General features: G+C 34.0%; 1 protein-coding gene and 1 long non-coding RNA gene across 38 annotated transcripts in view; both read right to left on the reverse strand.

The window, feature by feature from the left end:
- The window catches only part of LOC110878887 (probable DNA-3-methyladenine glycosylase 2), a 51,675-nt gene that overhangs the window by 4,611 nt on the left and 30,908 nt on the right, over positions 1-16,156 (reverse strand). The gene's annotated exons all lie outside the window — the stretch shown is intronic.
- LOC110878890 lies at positions 106-13,028 on the reverse strand. Of its 37 annotated transcripts, XR_002558276.2 has the most exons (22): positions 11,439-11,705; positions 10,896-10,927; positions 10,485-10,830; positions 10,169-10,311; positions 9,968-10,092; positions 8,795-9,895; positions 8,205-8,309; positions 8,006-8,097; positions 7,205-7,908; positions 6,809-6,867; positions 6,058-6,247; positions 5,664-5,747; positions 5,319-5,398; positions 5,101-5,178; positions 4,980-5,020; positions 4,648-4,725; positions 4,204-4,275; positions 3,882-3,974; positions 3,609-3,752; positions 3,382-3,492; positions 1,227-3,289; positions 106-259 (listed from the first exon to the last, which is right to left on the reverse strand). It is a non-coding gene; the product is annotated as an uncharacterized LOC110878890 (long non-coding RNA). The 37 variants fall into 37 exon arrangements; XR_004867374.1 differs by lacking the exons at positions 10,485-10,830; positions 10,896-10,927 and adding an exon at positions 12,201-13,028 and having other exon boundaries at positions 11,439-11,574; XR_004867376.1 differs by lacking the exon at positions 10,896-10,927 and having other exon boundaries at positions 11,439-11,704.

The following is a 16,156-nucleotide window of genomic DNA, read 5'->3' on the forward strand; positions in this document are numbered from 1 at the left end:
ATTTAAATTCTTTGTGTTTTGTTACATATCCAATTCTATATAACGAACAAACAGTCACTTCAATAGCCCAAACGAAATATAGATGTAATATTTTAGAAGTCAAGATCTTTGTAGATTCCGCAGCTTGCATCTTTGAATTGGCTTCTGTCATCCTCTTTATGGCATCATCCATCATAGTCCATGCATCAACTAATTTAACTTCAGCCGCAACCTTTGCCTCTGCAGATTCTGCACGCATCCCGTGCAATGACTTCTCAATCTACAAAGATTGTAGTTTAAAAAATGAAAAGTTGAATTTATAAACTAAATATCAAATAGAACTTTTAACGAAAATACATGCTTGCATTGGAAACACATCCCACAATAATATAAAATTGTTTTTGACAACTTTTGAACCGATTTATCTGTTCAAACCATTACTGTGAACCAATTTTCTAAATTTTCCCAATTTGACCCTTAAAGAGTCCAAATTACAACCAACATTCTGTCCTAGCTGGGACCAAACTGGTTGGGTTCCGGTTTTGACCGTCAACACCCCTAAATTATATGGTTGCGCTATATCGTAACTAAATGCAAATGCTAAAGCAAATTTCGAATTTGGGTTCATTATAGAGAATGTCTCTTTATTTTTGAAATGTCTACAATACCCTTTAAACAAATAACCTAACAACTATAAGCTTCTCTTCTATTGTCATAAAAAAAAACTACTTTTAAGGAGATATTTTTTTAACAAACCACTCATGAACTTCTTTACGCTCCTACATGTTCTAGTCATGAAACAAAAGTTAACATGCCAAGTCCATTTCCCTTCCTTGTACTTCCAATAATTCCCAACATGCTACCCGTTATTATATCTAAACTAAGTTTGAAAAAGTAGGTTTCTCTCAGTGAAACAATAAAACAAAGTTAATAAGCACTCTTCATTGTGAAACATTAATAGACAAAAGTCAGGGACTAAAATGGCAGAAAACAAAACTATTTAAACTAAAATCAATGGCAAGAAAAAAAAAACTATTTGGACTAAAGTGGCAATTTTGGTCAAACCTCAGGGACTAAAATGGCAATTTACTCAAAAAAATAAAAACTTGATTGATTAATGAACCCAAATAAATCATCAGATGAGGAAGAAAAATGAACAATCTAAACCAAACCAATATCATGTTGATTTATATTTCTATTAATTGGCATGAAAAGAAACAAAATGGAAGAACATAAAAAGTGTTTACCTTTACCATGACATAGCAAAATAGGCAACGATGAAGCACGATTTGCAGCTTCCTCCCCTTCAATCTTCTTACTCAGGTTTGTATAAAAAGATAAAACAGACGGTCAAACAACAAAATATATATTTCTTTTCCAAGAAAACTGAAATATGCGTATAAACAAATATAGAGGAAAAATGGTGAGCGGTCGAACTTGCCTAACACACCCATTTTGCAATGCCTAAAGATATAAAAAATACATAACGAACACCTTGAAGCAGAAAAAACTCTCTATTTGGTTCTTTATCGGGTCCATCCAATCAGTGGCGGACCCAGGAATTTTTCCATAGGGGTGCGGAATATTTTTAAAAATTTTAGGCCGCCTAGATATATAAATAAAAATTCAGTTCGGGTCGGGTCATGTAAAACAAAAAAATATCAAACTAAAATTTATATAATCATCAAAAACACGCCATAACTTCCTCCCTCATTGTGCCTATCAGTGGCGGACCTAGGAAATTTTACCATAGGGGGCGTAAATTCTGTAAGAGTCGTTCGCTATTGCTATATAATAAACTAGTTTAAGAACCCGCGAGGTTCGCGGGTGGACTAAAACACAAATGAATAAGTTTAATTTATTGAAGTAATCGTTTGAATTAAATAACCGTTGAAGTAATAATAAATTAGTAAACTACAATGAGACAAATAATGTAATAGCTAAAATATTTGGTTAGATAGCTCTAATTTTACCACAATAACGTACCTATAATTTTTGGAATTTATAATTAATAACTAATACAATGTCGTAATTAAGGTTACAATAGAAGTTAATATTTAAAAGTAAAAGAAAAACAACAAAGAAAACCTTTATTAATCCAGCCAAACACATCCATTTAGCAAGGAACTAAGGGAGACCTGAACAGCAAGAACAAAACATAGTCTAGCAGAGTTACATCACAAAAAGAATACAAAAAAATGACACTAAACGATAAATTAAAGTTGCGCCAATCACTCCACGAAATACTCATAATCTTTGACATGTGCTGGATCCAAGCATACGATGTTTCATTTACTTCCTCCACCACCTTGCTAACTAAAGTAGCCACTCCTTTGAACACTTTATCGTTTCTGCATTGCTAAATTCTCCAACATGTTTTGAGGAATACCCCATATACAATTATTTTCCTCTGTTTCGACGCTCCTGACCCGTTCAAACTTTCAAGAATGCATGTTGCTGGGTTACCACGGAAGCAACTACACTGAATTGTAGACCCTTGTACGCGAAGTTTCCTTTTGCACCAACTCGTTTCATATGCAAAACAAACATGATTAGTCCAACAATATTATGATCCCTTTCAGTCTCACAAAATACATATCAGGATAGAGTGCATTAAATTTAATGGTAATGAAAAGCATGATTTGCTTGGGTAAGACATCTTTAAGACTTTGATATCCTTTCTTTCCTTTATATCAATAGCTAATCTTGCTTTATATTGTTTTTAAATCTTTGTACACATATTTGTATGGAGTGCCGTTTCTTCGTCTTCATTGCATAGCTTACACAGGGTGCAAGGCAAATAAACATTTCTTCTTTCAAGAGCGACCGCAGTAGGAATCCGGTCTTGAATCAGCCTCCAAACCAAGAAATTAATCTTGATTGGACACCAACTATTCCACTCGAAATCAATACCCAAATTTGTGAACGAAACTCGTTGGTCTAAAAAACTTTCAAAAATATTTCTCTAAAACGACTTTTTGTAACACAACCGTGTTTGACCCGTTACCCAATCCACTATACCCTCCTATCTGATTGCATCCTAACAAAAATTGTATGTGGATCCTATTCTAGGATGCATGAGTACAAACTACAAACTGATGTCTAACAAAATTCATATCATATTTGTATCTAAAAAGTAGCTTGATTGACCTTTAAAGTCAAAGTCTACACAATTGCTAACATGTGAATCTATTTAGTGACAAAAATCTCTAGTATGGCAATCAGTATTAATGACATCATAGAGATGAACATTGTAAAACAAAAACTAACCTTCACCAGGAAACATCTTAGCAAGATACGAAAGTACAAACTGTATTAGAATACATACAAAAAAATCAATATACATTTTTAAAACTGATAAATACCAAAATTAGTATAGCAAATTGTAAAGTTATTTTTAACCTGGATTAGTAGTTGATTCTTCTCCGAATTGCAACAACAACAGCCGCTATCAATAGCTTGAAGAAACGCTAACCGCCGCCATCATTCTAACTAATGTGTCTAATCTTTTGGCTGGATTTGTTCAACACGTGGTCATCAAACATGAGGACCATGGAAACGCGTGGTCATCAATAAAAACGCTTAAATTTTCATAAACAAATGATGATATTTGTGGAAGCTTAGCTTACTTGCAGGACTTGTTTGACATCCGTTAACCATTAAATTCCAACAGGCCGATAATGCAGCCAATAAGATGTTGCAGTTTGACCATTAACCTCCAACATCAACAACTATGAAAAGGTCGATTCACTGCCACACCTCAAATAGTTAACCTATCAAATTCATGAAAACACAATGATTAACCTGCTTATACCATGCCCTATTTATAATTTTCTTCAAAAAAAAAAAAACTATTTCCGGTTCCAGATCATTTAATTTAAAAATAATGAAAATAAGTATACCTTACAAGAGGAGAATCAATACGTTTGTCCTGGTTTTGTGCTTTCAATTTAGCACGATACAGCGCCTTCTTCTTTGCTTGAACATCCATTAATCTACAACAACAATTCAAACATTAGTCGGATGTATAATCTCACAAATCCAGTCTAGTTTAAATAAGAAAAACACAAATTATACGAATTAGTTATAGATTAGGGTTAGGTTTTTTAAACTGATTTAGGATCATTTGATACCTGACCTTCAACAATCAGTAAGACATAAACAGTTTCATGTTCATAAACATGAAGACCCAAATAAATTTTCAATAAACTAATTATAAATTACCTCGTGTGACAACAGATTATTGAAGGTGAGGTCTAGTCTCTCCAACTTCTAGAATTCAGCCAAACACGAAACCTAGAACAAATATTCAGGAAACCCTAAGAATAAAAGTAAACAAAAAAATGCAACAAAAGGTAAATTAACAAATATAGTGGTGCTGATTGAAGCTGTTTACATCGAATAGAGCTCTGTGTGTGAAGGTAAAAGAAAACCATATTCATGGATTAAAACCCTAACCCAGAATCGATGTGAAGAAACCCCAGAATACATATGGATTTATAGATTTAGGGCTTATGCGATCAATCATCGTTAAACATGGGAACTCAATCATATTTTGGAAGATGATTATAAAGAAATATGGAAACTTGAATTCTCAGCGTTACAACCCCAGAATACATATGGATTTATAGATTTAGCGTTACATTCCCAAAAGTTGCAAAATATTACCTTGGATGGGGGCATCTTTTAGGATAGAATAGCAAGTTCGGGTTTATAGCATGTTCAAGCTCAACAAATCAGTAATGCCTTCGATAAAGATTTTAATATCTTTGTTAGTATAAATAGGTCAAATAGATAATTTAATTCTTTTTATAGTTAAAATAAAAATGGCTCGATAAAATGACCAAAAAGGAAAAGTTTGGCCATGTTTTAATCAATGCACTTTGTGGTTTTATAGTGCACTATTATATTATACTTGTTATATAATATAAGTTACACTATAAAGTATATATTTTATACCGGATAACAGAGATATTAGCAAGCTACTTTAATAGACATACATCTTTCAATGGGACATCTTCTCCATGACTCCAAAAGGATTCTGCAATAGACAAAAAAATATAATAAATAACCAAACGATGCGTATATCAATGAAATTAAAGGTGTTGATGACGAAGATACCTGATAAAATCGATTGAAAAAACAAAATCATAGTTTCGACACATTAGTTCATCAATCCGTTTATTGCAAATCCAAGCCCTTAATCAGAGTTTTCAACACATTAAATAATCTCAGATAAATAGAAAACAAAATAACAAACCACGCAAAAAAGATTGAAGTAATCTATCATATAGCAAAATAGTAAATTATAGCAAAAGAATAACGTTGACTGAAAAAACCTGTCCATGTTTGACCTTGAAAAGTAGTAGATGCAATACCGAACATAAAGGTAGCAACTGAGCCCCCACGCCAAATGGATCTGTTTCACAAAGCTAAATATTCAAGATTTAAACAATGATTTTAAGTTAATAACCATGTTCACAATTATAGTGGTTTAAAGTTGCTATTCTTCTATTAACATTATTAAATAAAATACCAAGTTAACCACTTGCAATAGTAATCCATGACTCCTGGGCATATTAATAGTCCAGTTTAAGTATTTGAACGTAGAAACACAAGTCTTAAAACAGAATAAATGATCTAAAAATTGGGTAAACATCAACTAAAAGGATTAGAAAGTTTACCAAAGTTTTAGCACCAGTATATAGTCAAACTGAAGCATAAATCTGACCTCTTCACCTCAAACAAAAACGTGAAATGGACCTCTTCTATTTGATTACAAAAATACAAACAAATAATCATTATACAGACAAACTGAAGCATAAATAATCACGAAATAGAAGCATAAATCTGGCAAAACGAACTAATATACTCATCAAAACCCTACATCTGACCTCTTCGATTTAATCACGAATATACAAACAAAAAATCGGTAATTAAACAAATTGAAGCATAAATCATTGCAAAATAAGCGTAAATTTGAAACTATATACTCAATTAATCGCTAAAAGAACACATAAACCCTAACTTTTCATCATAATAAGGAATTGTAGATTCAAATGATATTGAAAGACATACTTAACCACATGAGGATCACGTAAGAGCATCCGCAGGATCGAGAGCGTAACAGGCGGAACGCCTTCTTCGTCTTCATGAATGATCCAAGTTGAATGATACAGTTGAGAGAAAAGGAAGGAATAAAAGAAGCGTGTGAAGAGGCAGAGAGTTGAAATTGAAATTAGGGTTTAGAGGCTTTTCGTTTTAGCGCCTAAACACAATAAGTGTGGATTAATAGGAAGACACGTAGCTATTAGTAGTTTAAGCAAATGCCAAGTGGCCAAAATTGTTTTGTTTTAATATAAGTAATAGATGTTTTTACAGTTTGGGTCGGGTCGGGGGCGGGAATTTTATGATTCTCATTCAAATCAATAACTTAATAACATATCTCAGTGTCACATTATCACATATTCACTCACAATTTAAGTATTTAACATGCATTTCACATAATTAAATAAATAAATAAATAAATAAAACTATATAAAACAATTCGTTTGCTGTTAAAAAAATACAATTCGATATATTTAATTGGTATTTAAAAATTTAAGGTAACATGTCTTTAAATTATTGTATATACGATAAGAAAAAAGAAAAAAAATAAAAATACTTACAAGAATTGAAATTATTGTATATACGATAAGAAAAAAGAAAAAAAATAAAGATACAAGAATTAATATAATTGTCTTTTCAGTACCTTCTTTTACTGACACAAAGGAGGATAAAAATTAAAAATATAATCAAATTAAAATATAAGAGAGTGGGTCATTCTAACCTTCTATTTCTATCGTCTTCTTCCTTTTAGTTGGTCTTGCAGCTTCTCTCTGCAAATACCTTTTTTTTCGGTGAACACCTTTTAATCTTTTTTTTTTTGCTTCACATATGCATCTTTAGGAAGATTTCAAGGGGTGCGATAACAAATTTTTAGGGGGTGCAATCGGGATTTCATGCTTAAAAGTTACACTATTTTTCTTTTTCAAGGGGGTGCGCCCGCCCACCCAACTCATAACTTAGGTCCGCCCCTGGATCCAATGCATCAAGTTCAAACCCAACCCTCTTTATGCATTTCATAGCCACTTGTACAGACGGCAATATGATATACAATTGAAAAGATAATGTTTATTCTTCAAATTTATAATCAATTTAAAATTATAACTTAAGACAACCATACCTTGCCTACTACTCCAGAATCCTGCTATCAGTTGAGCATCTTGTTCTTGACGTTCAAAGTTCAAATTTCTACACTAAATTTCTCAAACCAAAATTTCAAAAACTCATCACAAGACGATCTCTTAAACACTACAACAAAAAACCATAATCAAGCTAGCAATTAGTTGACTCACAAAGTCTACAAGAATTTCAGATGATTACTCTTGCAATCAAAAATCAAATCTTAACGACCTAGTCTTCTTTCAATGCTATTATAGTGTATGTTTTGTGGGCTTCATATGGGTTTGTTACAATATTCACAAGCAGCCCATTTACACTTTATGTACACACATAAGATGCTAGCCAACACCTATAGGCTATAGCTACCTAAAAAGTGTTTACAACAAAGCATGAGGATCGTCTATTTTGAAAAAAAAAACTGTTAACCTGTCATTTGGAAGTAAGAAAGCGAGTTTCGATCAACTTTTAAAAGTAAATTGGTCATGAAAAACAACCTAGGTACAAAATCCTATCCGGAGATATTACGGATCTAGCTGGAAAATAGCCAAATTTAAATCTTAACTAAATGAGATGGGTCAAACAGGTTGAGCGGGTTACCATAAGCAGCATCAGTTGCCAGCTTCCACGATTCATTTCCAACAGAGGGCGCATGAAAGTGGATAAGGTTCGGTACCTAATAATTATATATCCTCACATTCTAGAAACCTATAATTTTTTGCCAAAAGTTAAATTTAGAAGGTACATTGTTCAAAGTAATCTTTATCAAAATATTGCATATCTGTGTATGTAATTGAGCCCTAACCTGTGTACGTAATTGCATTGCTGATTTGTGATGTAGACATATTAAAATCAAATGTGAAACCCTAACCCCATTGTACAGGATACCACAACCATCTACAGATTTTGATATACAGATAAACAAGCATTCACTACAGAAAAAAAGTGGTGGCTAAGCTAAATTCAAAAGAAAAGAGGCTAAAAGGGGTGACCAAGTATCTTACCGTAATCTTAATAGCCAACACCGTAGTCGGATTTGTTGGAACCTGAAAATTCAGGAACATGCAATGTCCCATCTGGTCTGAATATGCAATCGCATCTTCCAAATCCTACAATGAAAGAAAATGTAAGAATCAGATTTTCCTCAAGAGTTTAAGTGAAAATGTAAAACCACCCAGATAATCACTCAACATCGTTGCAGGTCAGACATCAGAAGGGCAGCAAGTTCAGGCTTTCTTTTGGTTGGTGACTAAGTATATGAGGCTGGTCTAGATAAATTTTGAAAGATTCAGTCCGATTTTGGCCGGCTCAAGCCAATTTAGACCGTTATAGGCCGGTTTTGCATCTAGACAATACCAAAGCACCTGGTTCTCAAGCACCGACTCACCTGCAACTGATCATGATGGTCACCTTGCGTCTGATAGCGACACTTAGGTGTACCATGTGCTTGCCTTCGGCTACATACTATTAGATACCATAGGGTTTTCTTTTAGCAATTGTGAATTCATGATGTTCCGATAGTGTAAAACAATATTCTATTGTTATGTCAAAAACAAACGTTCAGCAATACTTCATCATAAAAGCGAGTACTTACCAATAGCAGACTGTTTTTTACGTCTTAGGGCCATTGAGCTCCCATCTCTAAGCAGTATGCCTAGATTATACCAATCTAAAGAGTGCATCCTATCGACCCGTAACCCCTTGTTCAAGAAGCTTCAGGCCAGGGGTTCAGACTGGCCACCGAGCTTCCTAAACACACAAGCTATGGAAACAAATCTCTGCACATCAGCCGGATCCACGTGTTAAGCATGTTTATAAGTCTTTCGAGCTTGTTGTGGGTATCTTTTACTTCAGAGAGCAAACCTACAAAAGTATATATTGATTACTCATAACGCTCCAATCTTTTTCGGACAAAAGTGTCCCTACAGCTTTTTTGGACAAAAGTGTCCCTACAGGAAAAATGGAAGGTAATTTTTTTAACGCCTATTAAACACACATTTGAAACAAAAAATGCAGATTTCTGACCTGCTTAGAGACGACTACAAGATAAGGTAAGGTTCAAGAATTGATATAACATTTTTTTTAGAAAATCAGCCAAAAATCCCCCATCCATGTACTCCAAGATTATAGAGATCACACCATGATCATTAATAAATTGGTAATACACCACAACATTTGAACACTCTGATGATTAGTTGAAAAATAATTAAATATTTTGGTTGAAAATGCCTGGAACTCGCGGTGCACACCCTTATAACCACCTTAAGACAACAAAATCAACTCTAGATGTCACCCGTAGACTTCTCATTTTCAGTTTTGCTTTGCTGGTGGTAGTTGTGTACGCGCCGGAAGGAATTATTGTGACTTGTAGTTGCAATAATCAGTTTTTGATTCTTAGACAAACTAATGATCCACTTTTGTTAAAGTGATTTGATTCAGCAAGCTAACCAGAGGATGCAAATAGAACACTTGCATATGAAATCCAAAAACAACTGCACGCACTACAGAAATATAATAACATTAATGGATATTAGGGTTATGGGTGGCATCACATAATCATAAAAGCAAGCTGGAATCCACTGTCTCCATCGCTGACTTGAACCATATATGATCTGGTTCTTGAGGGTGGGTGACCAAAGAACCATCTCAGTTAAAATCATGCAGCAAATGCTCGTTCAGCACAACAAACTCACCACTGCAGACGAAAATAACTGGTTAAAGTTTTATATTATTTTTTATATCTTTTTATGTAACAGAAATTAGCTACCTTAAAACCCGACGGCTGTAGATATTGGAAGTGTAGGGCTCAAAACAGTCCGGTAGGGTGCGATTTGGCTTTTCAGAATTGGAATTATTTGTGAAAGTGGTTGCATTGCATTCGGGTCTGCTGATCTGCAAAAACAATGATCGTTTGATGAGCTGTATAACAAATAAAGAAGCAAAATGAACTAAAATGTCAAATAATTACTGCTGCTTTTCTTCAATATGTTGATCTACGGGCACTTGAACTTCTTTAGCAACCTTACCGCCCCCTTTTCTTCTTATTCTTCTTATCTTTCCAACTTTCAATTCGGTTCTTCCAGGTCGGGTTCCCACCTTCATCAGTCATATCTTCACAAACAAAGAAAGAAAACACAAAAAGCTAATTAGCAAACCGGATTCATTCAATCTCAAACCAAAGCGCCAAAATATATATATGACTCAAAACTCAATAGATAAAACCACCAAAACGCTTTTATCTAAAAAAATAAGATCATCATTGTAATTTAACTTGCCTGACACACCTATTTTGCAATGCCAGTTTTGACCCAAAACCCAATGTGAACCACAACCAAACTTGCCTAACACACCCATTTTTGAAGCAGAAAAAACTCTTTATTTGCTATAAATATGTAAAATAGATAATCGCATTGATCCTGATGCCTCAGTGTTATTTTGACTACCTAGTCTTGCAGAAGGAGGAGCCTGGGTGCTATTAATGAATTCATTATGTTGTTATGTATACACTTGAAATATATATATATATATATCATAGAAATAATCTAAATATTTATAGTTGCGTCCGAGAGTCTAATTACAGCCACCGCTACATATTCTTTTCCGTTGAAGATCCGAAGCCACACATTTTACCTAATGATACAATCAATCAATCAATAAATCAATTGAATGAATTCAAATATGTAACATATTCTTACCATAGCTAGTCAAGCACTTGCATGATTGAATTCTAGAAAACAAAACAAAGAATCAAAGAAAGAACATGAATAGAAAAGCATAATCAAGCACATGCATGATCTTTATCATCAGATCATCTAGTGAACACGTGTAATCAATCACTAAACTTTTAAAATAGAGACACATATCAAGATTAATCTATATTCATTCGAACAACCAAGAAGGTATGAAGTCAAGGATCAAGTATACGCTGATGAAGAATCGACTTAAAGTTCAGCAATTTGAACGGTTTTCGACCCACTCTTCCCCACTTTATCTTAAACCAGTCAAACAAACCCTAATAAGATCAATCACATTACCACAAAATTACCACACAACAACAAATCAAACATTAAACCCTTCTTCAAACAACCAAAAACAGGTCCACGCATCTTGAAGTGAAACCCTTGGCAGCTATTTTGCAACATCAGCAAAGATTAGGGTTCTTTACCTTGGCAGCTATTCGGTGTGTTCTTTGCAGTTTCCGACACATTATCATAAAAGGAATGAAATTACCAACATACCTTTGATTATCAATGATGAATCGGTGAAGAAGAGATGTAGCGGATTCAATTATTTCCATCAGCAGTCCAAGCTTCAAAGAACAAACATCAATCGCCATTGATTGAAGTTATAACTTTGTTTCTGTGAAGTGTTGATCTGAAATTCATAAAATTCGAACTTTTTTGTAACTCAGAAATGTTGATCTAAATGTCGATCTTGAAACCTAGATGAATTTTGAAAGAACTCTGGATTTGAGAGAGAGAGATTGAAATTTGAAAATGGAGCCAGAAGTATATTTGAGGGAAAGAGGGATTGAAATTATGATTTGAATTTTGAAAATGGCTCCAAAACCATCAGGGATTGAAATTATGTATTATTATTAAATAAATGAAATGATTTTTTTTAAATAAAGTGGGATTTATGACATCAGCGGAGTCTATGTGGCATACCTAATATCATGACACGTAAGCAAAGTGAGGTCATGCTCTAAGCTCCTTTAATAGATAGTATAGATTTTGTTGCAAATTACGTCTTTTAAGCCTAACTCAGTTAAATTTTTCTGTTAAATGTTATTACACATGGATAATTTTATCTTTTTACTTATTTAAAGAACAAAACTTGTAATTTATTCTTTAAAAAATATTTCAAAAAAATTATATATTCTCTTCTTCTCCATAATCTCCACCAAATCCACAAATGCAATTTACACCCTAAATTCAAAACAATGATGAGACTATTCACACAAAGAAACTCAACACTCATCACTAGCAGATTCATCTCACCATTTGACTCAAGAAAATCGTCAACAAACACCTCAGGAACCAACGACAAAACAGTCAATGAAATCACAACAATTCTCAAAAACCGCAATTGGCCCCACCTCCTCAATTCATCCCCAAATCTCCTCAATAACCTAAATCCAAATGCCTTACAATCTGTTCTTCATCACAAGCAACGAGTTGACCCTAATCGTCTCCTCCATTTCTTCAATTTGGTCGCTTCATCAAATGGGTATTCATCAAAACCTAAAATCATATTTAATTCTTTGAGTGGTGCACCATAACAAGTGGTGTGCACCATTAGATCACACCCATCACAAAATACAATTGGGTCTTTTGCATCCCCATCTGTGCTTTGACATACTGCACACAAAATCCCATCTTCTTCTTCTTCATTTTCCTCTTCATCCACATACCCATTTTCATGATCATTTTCTTTATCATTTTCTTGATTTTTTTCTTGAACCTGATCTGATTTGATCTAGGGTCATACTCCAGATTCAGGTCAAATGATGAAAAGGGTTTGTCCAAGAAAAGATTTGGGTGCAGGGCGCACATTCTTTTTTTGGCGGGTAAGATGAAACAGAACAGAAATTGAAGGAGTAATTAGGGTTTGTGAAATGAAGAATTGGGGGTTTGTAGAGAGAGAAAGGGGAAAGGAGTAGTTGCGGCTGAGTTAGGGTAAATTATGAGGAGTATATATAGAAAGAGGTGGAGATGGGGGTGGATCTGTGACGTGGTGGTGGTGTGTTGTGGCGTGTGATGGCGGGGGTGGTTGACGGTGATTGGGGTGGATCTGTGACGTGGTGGTGGTGGTGTGTGATGGCGGGGGTGGGTGACGGTGGTGGGTGGATCTGTGACGTGGTGGTGTGTGGTGGCGGGGTGGGTGGTGGTGGTGTGTGGTGGAGGTGGTGGGGTTGTAAACAGAGATTGAACAGAGATGACATTGAGAAAAATATGATGGATTGGTTTTAATATAACAAAAATAATATTTTGTTTATTAATAAAAAGAGTAATATATATATAGGGGGTTTAGGTTTTTTTTTTTGGGGGGGGGGTTAGGTTTTTTTAGCTATTTTAGGTTGTGTTCACATTGGTTCTCGCGGTTCTCGCAATAAAGGTGGTTCTCGCATGAAACTTACCCTATATATATATATATATATATATATATATATAAAGTAAAAAATAATAGAAAATTAAAAAGACTAAAATACCGTTAGATTCGTTGAAAAGGACACCGCCTGAAAAAAGGTATTAAGATAAAGGATAAAACTTGTAATATTTCCTAGAAATTATTGTTTGTAGTTAACCTAAAAATAATCATGATTATAAAAAACTATATCCTTCATGGTATCTGAATTTACGAATATATAACTTCATATAAAAGACTATGGGGTGTTTGGTGTTGCGTTTTCAAAATAGATTAAGCATGTAGGTACATGCTTATCCAAAATTGCGTTTTGGAGAAAGATATTCACTTTTTCATCCAAACACCTTTTTAGATTATTTATGTTTTACAAACGCAATAATCAAATAATCACTTCAAAACGTAATCCCAAACACCCTCTATATCCTTATTGTCACGGTCGTCTCCGAGAATGATTAAAAAAAATTGGGCCTTGGGCAAGACAAAAAGCTGGGCCCACTTCTTATAATATAAACTATATCAAGAAACCACAATACGACAATAATTGTAATAAAATAGACATAAAAAGTACTGTAATAAAATAATTGAACTTGTTTAAGCAAATCGTGCGGCTCTCATAACGTTTTTGGATAAGCAGCAAAATTTACTAATTTCATAAATATGCAGTAACATACGAACATAAAACTCTAGTATTAGGGGCAACTTAATTTAAGGTGTAAAAGATAGAATATGAAAAGCTACATCACAAACAAAAATTTACGAAACCAAGAAATAAAAACAAAACAGTAAAAGGCCAATTGGCCAGCTACAAAAAATAAAAAACAAAGGTAGAAATAAATGGCAAAACCAAGAATCGAACACAAAACCTTTGAAACATAACTCAAATACCAACCAGTCGGAATACTCGTTATTATATTATATTGTGCAGTCCCCTGTTATTCAAATAATGTATACAAACAAAATTTTAGATTTTGGGCCTTGTTTAGTTTTGGGCCTCGGCAGTCGCCCAGCCCAATAATCGGGCCTGCTTATTGTTCGTTTAAACTTTGATAATCCATAATCAAAGTAAAAAGTGGATAAGGTTATTGTTTATCCGTTTTGATTCTAAGGGTATGTTTGGCAAAAGTAGCTGGTAACTGGAATCTCGTAGCTAGTAGCTGGTATCTGTAGTTGGTAGTTGGTGACCACATTATGTAAACGTGTATTTAAACTATATAATTATAACATCTGATATTTAACAAACCATTATGATTCCTGTTTCTTTATTATTCGAAGTAAAATACATAGAATTAAATAGTGGATCTGCTATAAAATAACCGATTATTAGGATACAAATGTAAAATTGATCTCGTTTTACTTGTCCATTATTTCTTTATTATTTTTTTTATCAAAGTTATACAATCTTGAGCTCAAACTAGTTCAAGTTTAATCTTTTAGCGAGCCCGTGAAAAAGAACAACGAGATTAAAACCACATACACCAAACAACGAGTTTTTTTAGAAAAAAAAGGTAACGAAATCGAAAAAACGTCAAATTTTACCAAAATTTTATACTATCGGGGTAGCGGAGGCTACCCCTATTTACAAGCTATCTCCGCCCCTACTTATGCATGTGATGTGGGGTAAAATACACATATTTGTCCCGTATAAATTGTATAATTATTGTATAGTTTTTATTTGTTTTTATTTAGTTTTAGTAGTATATTATATTATTTTGTGTTTTGGCAGGTCCTGATGCAAATGGAGCAAAAACGAGTAATATGGAAATAACCAGCCAGTTGGGCAGAGTGGGGTGCCAGAGACCGAAGTAAATTTGCAGCTATTTTATGTGAGTGGGCCGATGCCACTATCTCTAATTTATATATTAAAGGCGAGGGACCCAAACTGGCATATATGGAAGTGAAAATTTTCATAGTGACATGTTGCAAAAGATTGAGGGAACAAAATTACAAAAGTGCTCAAAGATGGAATTAATTCCATGACAAAATAAAGGAATCCATGTGAATTGTGAATTGTGTTGACCGACCCAATTGTTTTGTTTGATCAGAATTGTTTTTTTGTCGAATTGGGCTCTATGGTTGGAATTAGCTGAAGCAGGCCTAATAAATATTGAGATGGGATTACAATAGAAGGGAGGCAGCCATATTGTTGGAATAGAGATTACGGCTGAATGGCCCATTACGAAGAGGTCAGACGCAATATATAATCAACATCAGACGACTTCGAGAGGGGACGGCTGTTAGGAGCAGACGACGAACAGAAGGAACGATCTGGAGCAGGGGTTTCATACGGTTCAAGTTTCAAGGCCGCGATTCAAGATTTGATTACGGGTTTGCAAATAATTAATTTATTGGTTCGATATACTTTTTGTTTATTGAATTCATGACTATGATTTATTATTTTAAGACTTGTATTTCATTCTTGGTTATGGTTTTTGGCTAGACTTCCTTTGCTACCTAGGTTAAGATGAATATTTAATAAAGTTTGGATTTCTCTTCGTTTATTATCGTGTGTATGGGTTTTTCTTAAAAAGTAAAGAACTTTGGAATCTTTAACTTAGTGCGTATGCGTATCTAGTTTTGATTATTGATTGTTTATTCGTTTCACATGAACCTTGGTGAATGTCTTTCATAGGATAGGTTTGTGTTGATTGTTCGAGTCTTTGCGGGTTCGAGTAGTCTTTGGGTGAATTGGCCAATAACCTTAGAAACGGTAAATAAAATATATTTAGAACTTGATATTCTGCTAATCTTGTCGCTGAGAGGCTCGAGGTTATTAATAGGTCTCAATTTGATATATAGCTAGGATTAGGTT

This window comes from Helianthus annuus, chromosome 9 (genome assembly GCF_002127325.2).
Source record: "Helianthus annuus cultivar XRQ/B chromosome 9, HanXRQr2.0-SUNRISE, whole genome shotgun sequence".
Taxonomy (NCBI): domain Eukaryota; kingdom Viridiplantae; phylum Streptophyta; class Magnoliopsida; order Asterales; family Asteraceae; genus Helianthus; species Helianthus annuus.